Source organism: Arctopsyche grandis, chromosome 5 (genome assembly GCF_051622035.1).
Source record: "Arctopsyche grandis isolate Sample6627 chromosome 5, ASM5162203v2, whole genome shotgun sequence".
Classification (NCBI taxonomy): domain Eukaryota; kingdom Metazoa; phylum Arthropoda; class Insecta; order Trichoptera; family Hydropsychidae; genus Arctopsyche; species Arctopsyche grandis.
This window is the reverse complement of record NC_135359.1, coordinates 11374904-11387884: the sequence shown is the minus strand read 5'-3', so window position 1 is coordinate 11387884 and position 12981 is coordinate 11374904. Positions and strand designations below refer to the sequence as shown.

The 12981-nt window shown below is 32.8% G+C and overlaps 1 protein-coding gene across 2 annotated transcripts in view; it reads right to left on the bottom strand.

Annotated features, from left to right (window-relative positions):
- LOC143912085 (protein toll-like) overlaps window positions 1-12981 on the bottom strand; it is a 189722-nt gene that overhangs the window by 48859 nt on the left and 127882 nt on the right. The gene's annotated exons all lie outside the window — the stretch shown is intronic.

Here is a 12981-nt window from a genome sequence, read left to right as displayed (position 1 = left end):
GATTAAAAAACTCAGTCATACATGTACATATATCCAAAACCGAGCCAGGGAATTAGCCCATGACCCCTTAGTTCTTAGTTATGTTGCTGGTTCGTATCATTTGTTTAAGTTTGTACCATTGTGTCATTGAGTCCCAAATGCGCCACAATACATGTTCGAAAAAATACAGAGATATGAGAAAAATACATACATTCACAGCAATAAAATATTTATAAATAATCATAAAAAAGAGTATTATAATAATATAAAATTAATACATAATAAAAATAAAATAAAAATATCAAATAATAAAAAAAGGGAATGTCTTGTACCTATAACCAGCATCAATATATAATAAGAACCAGCCGCAAATACAACACATCCCTGCGAGGCCCGAATGAAAGAGAGAAGATCAAAATTTCCATCATACATCACATTAAAATATGAATTTAATGAGCGCATTTAATAATAAAGGATAAAACATTTTGAGCATGGTATATTTACACGGTAGATTATATTCAACGAAGCTACAGATTCTCGTCTACGCGGTTAAAAACGTGACCTTAATTAAGTGCACAATGCTGTGGAATATATAAAAAAGAGATGATTCTCGACAATGAACTCAGTGTATGATAATTAGTGTGGCGTAGCGTGGTCTCGTAGCTGGTGAAGCGCTTAATTAGCAGTGTATTGCGTAGTGCTATTATGGGTCTACGCTGCAGGGAATGACTCGTTCATGCAAGTCTGATTTCGCGTAGACTACCACCGACATCCCCTATCGTTGGTCCATTGTTCTACGGATCTATTGACATGAGTTAACTCATGGAAACGTTGAATTCGTTCGGCCGAAATGTACCGATCATCTATATAAATGCACTCGCGTGATACTAAATTTACCGGAATGTTTGATTGATATTTTGTTAATGAACCTTTTGGAGGTGGACGTTTTAGATTTATGAATTACTAGTGGTTCATAAATCTAAATCCTAATCATGTATACTCGTCTTACAGATCGCTCCAATGCGACGGTGCACTATACAGATCAAGAAACACATCAAATTGCATATTACTATATAATATTTATATAGTTTTACATTACACATGACATCTATGGTCAAATATTGCAAAGTACTCATCCACAAAGGATTATCATCCACAGAGACATCTATGGAGATAAATTTTTGCAGCATTTTATATACAACCCGGCGAACCTTGAGACGCTGAATAACTCAGGGTTTGCGAGAGAAATAGGGGAGGGAAAGCCAATTTTCCAGGAACCGTTTTAATGATAATCAGAAAAATTGGCAAATGACAGGTAACGATCAACCTGGAGTCACAAACCAAGGTCTGGCCAACAGCAACCAGTGGGACTCGAACCCGTAACCACACTGTTCCATGCTGCTGGTTATATAAACCATTTAAACATGGCGAATCTAATAGGAAACATTAATTTGTTTTTTTATTAAATTTATTGGAATCGAAAAAAAATAATATTTAACGACAGCAAATCAGAAATTACAGGCACACAACGAATGGTTTTTTTTACATATACATACGTACATATATGTATATAAGGGAACCGGAACTGAAAAAATAATCCTGATCCAAAACTGAAAAAGGAATCCGTATCCGGAACTGAAAAAATAATAGGGATCCAGAACTGAAACAGGAATCCGGAACTAGAACTGAAAAAGGATTCCGGATCCGGAACTGAAAAAGGAATCCGGAATCGGAATTGAGTTCAGAACCGGGAATCGGAATCCGTATCCGGAACTGAAAAAGAATCTGAATACGGAACTGAATAAAGAATCCGGAACAGAAACTGAAAAAGGAATTGAAACCGAAAACGGAATCTAAATCGATATCGTCATCACAGAAAATTAGATTTTTCGATAACGTCACAGATTCTACCACCCGAACTTTACACATTATACATTATACCTTACAACGTCTCTTTCGAAATTATATATTAGAGACGCATGTTTGGATGTTTCAGTCGAACAGTGTTTTTTTTCCTTTTGGAAACGTACTGCAATATAATTTGACATCAAACCTTCCACAGGCAAACATAATTGAAAATCGATTTCGAAAATAGCTAGGAGCATTTTGCAAATGGAATAAATGCCATCGACAGTGTGTGTATTTTGGCAAATGTCGAATAATGCATACCGTCAACGAAAACAATCAAAGCCGAAATACGATCCAAACGAGAGCACATCCTCCGATAGCCTCCCCTTTCATTCGCCCACCCACACGCTTCGACAATAAACCGAGCTTTAATAACGTCAGTTAAAACTCGCTCGATTGACCGATGCTGGAATATTGTGTGTATGTTTGTATTGAGTACACATTTTCCATCTGTATATGTACATATGTACATACCTTTATCTACGTACACTTTTAATTCCAACGAGCACGTTCGATGTTTTATTCGCCGTGATTACGCTGTGTAAAATATTTGCGATTCGACGATTTTTTCCCCGTTTGAATGTATTCAATTACGGAAAACTCTGTATACAACCGTGAATGTTCACAAAAAAATGTATAAAACAAATTGTGAAAGTTTACTTTAGCAAAAATATGCGTACCGCATTTCGGAAAGTATAATGATTTCGTCGAATGTCGATATTATGTATGCGATTTTGTTTTCATGGAAATAATGAATTATAAATATTAATGCCTTTTACAGTATTGATTCAATGTGTATTTACTTGGAAGTCTACTACAATTGTATTGTTTTCCAATCAATCATGCAAAACCGTCTTTACAGATTGCTCCAAAGCGACGAGTGTGGTATACAGTTGAATAATTATTAATTATATATGTTACAGTGAAACTTTTATTGTCAGTGAAATAATAATTTCACTAGTGAGATTATAATTTCACCGACTCAAGCACTGAGTACGGATATAACAAACTTATCATCGATTCACTTTTCAATGTCAGTGAATTTGTAATTCGAATTACTACCAACCCTAACAATCTAATCTTAAATAAATAAAACCAACCCTAACTTTAAATAAATAAGTGTTGGTTGCTAAGATAGTATGATGTGTTTGCACACATGCGGCATCCAAAAAGCCAAATCGAAGCAGATAGTGGACCACGAGGAGAGTGGGAATGGACAGGAGCGGGGTTGCGGGGAGAGCGTGAGAGAGCGAGTTTGGCATCGGAGTAGGGATGGAGAGGAGCGGGGTTGTGACGTGGGGTGGCGCGATTCGTATCGGTGACGCACTATCATCCAACTGTCAAAAATTATAATTTCACTAATAGCGGTCAGTGAAAATTGGATATGACTTCACTGAACTATACCTAGTGAAAATGTAACTGGTTATGCCCTCACTGAAACGTCAGTGAAATTATAATTTCACTGGTAAATTACAATTAGTTCCAATTACAATTTCCCTGTTCAATTTCAATTTATACATACATATCAGCAAAATTCGAATGGCTGAAAAACTCGAAATTTTGCTAGGAATTGCTATTTAGCCAGCAGCAATCGGTAAGATTGAACGCGTGATCACTTTGTTCGAATGAGTTATATGCTAACCACTAGTCGATGCTGTTAGTTAATTAATATTAAAATAATTAATTTCTGCGTTGAATTATATCAGAGAGGTTATCTTAAATTTTTATTTATTTATTTAAGATTTATGAAGGTGATTTATTTATGTAGATATGTAGAGAATTTTCTGTAGACAAATCTATCTATCGAAGCGGTTTCTCAGGGACTATCAACTTGTTTGTCAACAGATAAGGCTTTTGTTCGTAACACAATATAATCAGTGGGCTAATCTTCGTTGCATTCATCGTTGTCTTTCAAGGACTCGAAATATTATTAATTAATGGACTGGCCATTATAATATATTTTTTATTTTATTTATTTTATTTTATTAATTGAAAAATCAACAGACAGGATGTACATAGATATGTATAAAAAAACAAATAGTAAATAAATAATATATGTAACATCCGAGTCCAATAATAGATTTTAAAAGATGTAAAATATGTACATATGTATACATGTATGTATGTTTGATACATACATATAATATGTAGTGACGAAATCAATTAATTTTTGTGAATATTTTATAATAGGATGAAGGATGAAAAAATATGTTATAATAGATGAAGAAGAAATATATTTTGTTAAAAAAATTGAAAAATCGAGAAATTTGCATATCGATATATTTGTAGTATTTTCACTGACCGTGAAGACTGTTCAGAACCAGAACATTAACTGATTTTGAATCACTTTCACCCTTCCGATCTCTTTGATAGTTTACCGACATGCAATAAATAGTTGCCTGTCATTAAAGTAAGCAAATGTCTCCGAAATGGCAATAGAGGAATTTGATCATTAAAGAAGTCATCAAAATTTCACCAGAATCGACTGTCAGATCGATGTGATGACAGATAGGTTATATAAAATATTCAAACCACCCATTCGTATCTTCAAATTTTACGTGGTATAATAGTTATTATCGATGTAATTCAGAGCTGATTGTAGCGTATTTGTCAAGTGGGATCAAATCGGTCATGTCGATTAAATATGTCGGTATTATATATTGTCATCAATTTGTAGGGATTACATATATGTAATCAATTCGTCAACATTTTTTTTCTCATTTAATTTATATACCAATAAATGTTAAGTTAAACCTCTCGGCTCTATTGGATTTGTCGCCTCCCCAAGTATGTTAAATAAATAAATAAATAAATTTGTATGGATTGACAATATTAATATGACGTAAAAATTGAATAAGTGCAATTTAAATTTAATATATGTATGTACATATGTATGTACGGTAGACTTTTTGTCATATTGTCGCGAGCCTGTCAAAACGAAAATAATAAATTGTACATAATAAACGTCAACAGTAGTAGCTACTTAACCCTACACTGGCAGAGCCTGCCATTGATTCGGGTCTCCATTGGGACCCTTATGAAATATATATGTTTATTATATAATATATATTATATAAAGCACCCGACTCAAACTCGCCAGATTTGACACGTAGCGCGCGGCCACGAATGAAATAAGGTCGAAGATTTTCCCTTTTTTCAATAATAATAAATGGGAAACCTTTTCCGGAATTCGCAACGCGCACTTGACCGGAGCATAGCGGGTTGTAAAAGTGACGTCAATCAAGATTATGTGGTCCAAATGAAGTGGAACTTTACGCCACGTCGAGCTTCCGACCAAAAGTGATTTATGAAGTATTAAATATATTTTGCGTCTTTCCAATATTATTCCACGAATCGTGCTATTGGCGATTATCGCTTATATTTGTTATAAATTATGGATATACGCCAAACAAGTTAACCTTTAGAATACACAAGATTCATCTTCATTGTGGTTGGGTATTGGTCTTAGGTCCAAACAGAGTCACGTAAAGTATTTATTATATGTATGTACATACACATATATACATACATACATACATACGTATAATAAAAGTTATTTTTAAACAGATTTAGCATACTTGGTTGATAAAATTCAATACGAGTTTGATTTTTTTTTTAATAATATTTTTTTATAGATTTTAAGGCCTATTATTTATGTAATTGACAGAGTCATAGTGTAAATTTGAGTATATACAAAGTGTTAAAAAGGCACATTGATTGATGAATGTTACACATTGCGCAGAAACAATTTTCGTTCGATTGCGAAACGAAAAAATGAGTCAAATAAAAAGCAACGAAATGTCCTCAAATAGAAATGTATTCGCGAGCAATTAATTTCCCGTATAAATCAAAACCCGTTATTTATTTATGTAAATTTTTCACGTAAATCATACAAAAGCTTTCGGTGGGCGAAAGCACACGCGACTCGCAATGAAATATCGAGCTTACAATCGTACCCCGGGGCGATAAGGGTTGAAAAAAAAGTCACCTCAGTACGGACATTTGTGGGCTAATCACTTCATTCGAAATAAAAATGCATGGGGGGGAAGGTAGAAGGTTGAAACGAATAAAAATGAACCCACATACTGGCGGTTGGGCGAGTGAAATTTTTCAAAAGGTAATAAAATCAGTTACAATTACTACCACTAGTACAAAGTTTCACAATTTGGCAACCCCTAATTCGCTTGCGGTAAAAGTGTTCCTTTTATATCTATGAGGATTTATGCGATCATGAAATATATATTTATATATGATATGAGACCTATTTTTATGTGCGAAAGGAGAGCCTGAGCGAGAGAAGGGACAATAAAAATAAGAAGTTTCATGTTCCATAAATACGAACGTAAAAGAGCGTTTTGATCTGTGTAGTTTCGGCTGATGTGAGAAAAAACAGGTGGATAGTTTTATATCGGCGATTCTCAAACGCTCGACATCGAATGGAAAGATTTAAAGTTTAACGATTTAAGAACAAGTTTGATAGAATTAACAAATTTTGATGTTATTTTCAAAATATAAAATAAGCGGTTATTGAAGATTGGATTACAGCTTTGGAATGCTTCCAATCTATCGCTTGGCTGCATACCTTTTTTTTTGAGATCTTCGGCTATTTTTACATTCGAAAGCGGGAAAAATTACGCGACCGGAACTCATCTTCCAGTCCGGGGCCGGGCTAAGGGGTGAAAAACTTTTCTCATTTGCGTCGTCCGGAACATCCCATTTTCCGCCGAAAGACAAGCCCCATAACCGGAACCTTTGTTGTAGATTAAGTTTTCTTTCCCTTTTATTTAAAAGTCGTCGGCAACCGTAAATCCACAGGCGATAAACCGTTTCCAAATCTTTTTAATCAACACTCTTTTTTCATTTTATTTCGATTTACTCTTGGGAAACCACCTTCTCGGATTATAAGTGTTTTAAAATTTATATAATCATAATGCGCATAAACCATAAAGTAGGAAAAAATATTATATCAAATCATACTAAATTACGTATTTATTCTTTACAGAAAGTATAAAAAGTTTGTTTCATATCATAATAGTGATTGACTTAATATCAATATTTGAAAAATGGAGGAAGGCACATTAACGCATTATTCAGTGAGTCATCAATATTTTATGAGGGTTCATATTTTTTCTAACGGACTTTTATTATTTATTGAGATATAATCATGATGGAAATGTTGATTAAAAATCTAGCATTGATTTATATCTATTGCTTTATATTCCAATCTTTTCACAAAATCGCGTATTTTATGAGTCTATAGACGAAGGTTTCAAACGGGTCTTTTTTAGGGAGAATATGTCCTTTTTGTTGACAAAATTCTTTTGTTCTCTCTATTTTATCATAAACGTAAGCTCAAAATGTTGTCTTTTTTAAAGTGTTGCCGAATTTTCAATATTTTGTAATGATTAAAGAAGCATTTACAATTTTTTATAATAAAATAATGTTAAGTATAATACTGTTTTCGGAGCGTTCGAATTGCGTAGTTTGTGGATTATTAAAAATTAACGAGCACGTTATTTAAATACCTATTAAGGATATTAATTTTGAAAATAATAATAATAACAATAAATTGAAAAATTAAAATATGGTAACCAATATTTCTGTTTATTGATTAATTTTAATTTATGAGTGTTTGAACAAAGCGCTTTTTGGTAGATAACATTTTTCTATTGGTAAGTTGATAGTGAATGCATCAGAAAATATGCAATGAGATTTTTAAGAATTAGTAAAAAAAAAAAACTGCTAAATGCAATTTTGTTTTCTGTCCATATTTTTTGTAAATTTGAGTTAACATTAAGCTATCACTTTATTTTATTAATAACGGAATTTTATAATTTTTCGTATAATGCGAAAGCAATACTCTCATGATTTTAAACCACGAGCCGATAATGGTTATAAAATGTTAGAAATTCACAAAAATTAGAAAACAAAAGATTTTATAAGGGCAAAGTTGATTCAATACTAAAATAAATGGGGGTCCTAATTTTAAAGGTTAAAAGCAGGACCCAAAATGTTGATAATACGCCACAGAGTATTCTGTATTATTCTACAAATATACGTATACAAATATCGTTTTCAAAAATTCATATATTATACATAAGTGGTCCGCAGGATTTAAAATTAGGAATTTAGTAGTCCGCGAGGTTAGAAGGGTTGGCGACTGCTGTTCTAAATGATTTTATATTAAATTTTGAACTAATTTTTAATGTCAAGGCTTCATTTAAAAAAAAATGTCCCAATTTTTTTACTTCCCAAGTCGTACTACATATATACAATACTATACACTAACGTATTTAAATATGTGCATTAGATAAAGTAAAAATGAATATATTGTATGTTTATATATAAAAAATATGGTTAAATAATCAGCTAATTGCATTTATGATATTCATTATTGAAACTAATTCTTAATAACTAATTGAAAGGTCACTTAGAAAATGGTAAGCCCTTCATCTTCTCATTTCTCCAACTGCTTTTCATACTTCATATATGTATATAGATTCACCTAACATTCTAACCGAACGGAAATTTATTTAACTCTCTAACAAAACTAGAACATAGCACCGTTTCCACACAATAGGACCCTATCTAGATAGAGTTCTACACACACATATCTGTAAGTCACACGCGTTAATTATACCGCTTCCGAACAGTTCACCGAACTTTCCCATTGTGACGACTAAACGAAACAATAGGTAGCTCCGACGCTGCTCTATAAACATCACAGATAAGTATAACATTAAATAATAAAATCTAAAAAAATTCTAAAAATTAACAACCGAAGAGCCCCATCTGCGGTTTCAGGGGTGCGAAATCAGGGCGGGATGCTGCTAAGAGAGCCCGTAACGCATAATAAGCCGATAAAAATGTATTAAAATCGCGATGCTCTCGTTTATGGACCAATTTCGACGCGGCCGTAATGAGGCCCGCGATCGTCCGATGGAAACCCCTGCTGAGTAAACAGTAGAGCGTCTACATTGCGCATTGCACCAGTCATTACCGAGCCGCTTCATATCTAATATAATATAAAACATAAACGCTAAAAAGCGTACTTTTTTTATTATGCTAAAGATACTCGAGAACCTTGATTCCAATGTGTACTTATGTACAACCCTTACAAGTCGCAAGGTAGGACCCTTGTTGAATACCACTTCGGTTCGGTACTGGCAATTTCTATGTCTGATTTTTGCAGGCTATATGATTTGTGAAAGACTCGAAATAAAAATTATTAGTTTAATGAAGTAAGATAAAACGCTAGCTAAAGACAAATTAGACTATATATAGAAAAATTTATAAACTACTATTCGGATATTTTACTTGGGGGCTCATCGGTTAATTTATTCATTGTGAATGGAACGCATTTGGTCTCTGACCGTATCTCATTAATTTAATTTTATTCATTCATTAGTAGAATATATTGAACTAGTATTTAAATATCGTAAATATCTAAATATTAGTTCAATATTGAAGGATTTCCTTTTAAACGTGTATGTATGTATATAAGCCGATATAATTGAATGTGGTATAAGTTCACTTTTAATTTCGAGAAATATCTTGCATAAAATTAAATATATAATGTTTTGCGTTTGACAATATTTAAAAATGCTGGTGGCCTGTAATACGTTTATTCGTTTTTTCCGATATTTTGGACATGACGGATTAAAATAAGTGACAATTTGTGAATGAATTGTTTTTGGAACTGAAAATTGAACTTTCGCCAATTTCAAATATAAAGGGTCAAATATTAGTCTATCCATTTCACCTTAAATATGTATATTTTTTATTCAATCTCATGTCTACTTCTTAAACCACATATATGTACATATTTACATATGTACATATGTACATATGACCAGGATTTGTGACTCCTGGTTGATCGTTTCCTATCAGAGTTTGCCTATTTTCTCTGATTTCATTGTTGAAACGATTCCCGATTAAAAATTGGCTAAAAATCCTTCCTACCCACTATGTCGCCACTATTTGAGTATGATTAATGTAAATATTACAATAAAAATGTATGTAAAATTCATAGATGTCTCGTTAATTGTCGAGTTTAAGTCAGTGTCTCGTAATTTAGCGACTTATTTAATAAAAAATGCTGTATTGTTTGTAATTTGGCCAGGAAGGCGCATTGGGGTTTACCTGTAATGCCTTCCTGGTATGAAATAAATAAAATAAAATGTACTTAACGTGTTCATTGACTGTAAAAAAAACCATTTCTTATTTTTTCAAGAAAGTATACATTTTTAAAATTAGAATAATTTAAATATAATTCAGACTTTCTGTTTTAAAATTTATAATTTCTAAGTAATACAATCCAATATATGACGGGGGGAAATGCTAACCCATGTTAATATTGACAAATACTTTCAACAAGCAAATTGATTGAAAGCTTTGTTACACTGAAGTGTTTCAATACACTCTGCATCCAAACGAAGCTTTTACCATTGATTAAACTGAAAGCTTATTTCCGAATATTCAAGTATGTATGAAAAATTAAATCTAATCACATTACTTAACAATTTTGCGTGAATCGAGTTAAAATACGTGGATATTTCATTTAAATTATACGAACATCAACGGACAGACAGAATCAAATCATAATGAACTTATAATACCTCAACGTCAACCCTTTTTGGGCATAAATAATACGAATCAGCAAATTTCAATATACGCCGGCAATTAGGGCTGATTAAATTTTGCACTCGTCAAACCGCAACTATGTCCGACCGTTGAATTATTAATGGGGTGGGGTGGATTTTTGCGGTATCCTCTCCCCCACACACCCCCATCTAAATCACATACGTCGCATCTGGGTTAGTATTTCGTGTTGCGAAATTATGCGCGAGCTCAGCGAACTATTAAAGCCGCAAATTATTACGCTTGTCTAGGTTTCGTTGCCCGAGGCAGTATTCGGTGGCTCACACTGCGACACCCCTACAACGCGCAAACTTAGAGTTTCCCTTGCAAAAAGTTAGATTTGGAATATGCAGAGGTTAATCCAAAAGTAGAAGGTATTATACGACACGTTTACAACTTAATCTACGGAATGGTACACGTATTAAGGTTGCGTATGAAAGGGTCGTAAGCACGCAATATTACTTTCCAATGTACACTCTAAGCCGAGTCTAAGGAAGTACATACATATATGCGGTCTGACGTGCATATTATTAGTTGGGTCTGTGTAATTATTTTCAAAAGTTTCCAAGGTAGTGTTCGTCACGAATATATGTACGTGTTAATATGACTAGCATTAGTAGTGCTGTGAAACTGGCATCGCATACATAAGTTCAAAGTTGAGGATTGCTTTGTCTATGAATGTCTTCACACCATTATCACATACTCTACTTATTCCGTATTTTAAGATTAGAAAAGCTATACTGTAATGATTGACTTTTTTCTCTAAATAGATAGATAATATTCCAATTAAAATGCTTGTCAATTTATATTTCGGTTAAATTTTATACACACTGTTATTTATGCTCATTTAGATCACAACGATGCTAAAATGAAAGTTTGTAAAGTTTTGTGTAAGAGTTATACGAAAAAGAAAAGTTGAGAAAATAAGTAATGCATATAAAAGTCAAATCTACAAGTTAAACTGCTTTTATGATAAGTAAGAACTTTGTATATGGGGATATCGATTATTTTACATATGTATGTATATAATATGTAGATTTGAATCAGTAAAAGCTTAGGATTTTATTTTTTGTAATCAACTTATTTCCTTATTTTATTACATATGTACATACATGCATTAATCATATGTGCCATGACAGGAAAAATCACCACGCGATACATATGGATAGATTATTTTTGTACATGCATAAGTACTTAGAATTGTAGAATACAATAGAGATATCTACGGACAATCAACAAATTTCTGATACACAGTAAATTTGCGAGAAATACATTATGTGGGTAGCTTTTATAATATTCAACAAATTCGAGATGATAATTACTCGAATTTGCGAGAGACTGAGGAGTATACCGATTTATTGGATCTGTCACAACACTTAAAGTAGAAAAATAGAAAAATTCTAACAGGAGACGGTCGGTCTGTGTTTTTAATAACCACAAGATCTCGTCAGCAGCGTATTTGACCCGGATTTGAACTCTACTGGTACGAAATGGCTCTCCCAATGCACTACGCTGAGGCGTTTCAATTTAATTTAATTGAAGTATATTTATTTGCTATTGGCAATGTCAATTCCGAGTATTATTATTAAGTAGATTCGTATGTCTATCATTTATTTTTTTAAATTAAATACTTTGTAACACATTCTTACAATTTAAAGATAATATAATTAATAAAATAATATAAAATGATAATCATTAAGAAATGTTAATGTGAGAAAATACATAAATAAATGCGAAAAGACCGCATAAATAAGTATCTATTGTGAATTTTAGCATCTATTGTAAAATGTTGAAAAAATGAACCTCTCTATTATGCGTTAACATTAATTTTATTTTGTTTTAAACAATTGAATAAACCAAATTATTTTAAACAAATTATTCAAAAGATTGATAAACTAACAAATCAAAACGGCATTAAAAGCGTTAATTTACGGCGGAGAATACGTATGATATTAAAATAAACATATGGGAGATTGGTTATTTGTTGGCAAAAGTGGAATTAGTTTTATTGGTTAGAGTGTGTTAATAGTTATTCAAAACAACTTAATAAGTCAAATGTGTAAATAATCATTGAATTCAAATAGTAGTAGTAGGTCTTTCAGAATTCCGATTTTCGCAGCGGGGAGGAAAAGCGAGCGGGTTTTCCCCAGTTTTTCCTTTTGAAGTCAACCGTGCAGCATATTGTGTTGCGTTGTTCAGTAGCGGAGCGATAGCGGCCGAGACACAGGATATCCTTCAGAAGTTTGTGTCGTTTTACCAGAGAACAAGCGTAGATAAGAGCCTCAACGACGATACGCGAGATGTACCTATATTATATATACACACAACAAATCAAAACTTTTCGCCGTGAATATATGAATTCCAGATTATATTGCGGAAAGAGTGGAGAGGGAGGTTGGAATTTATTGCGCGCGCCCGAGTTCGAGGATCGCAGTGCCACTTGACGACAGATCA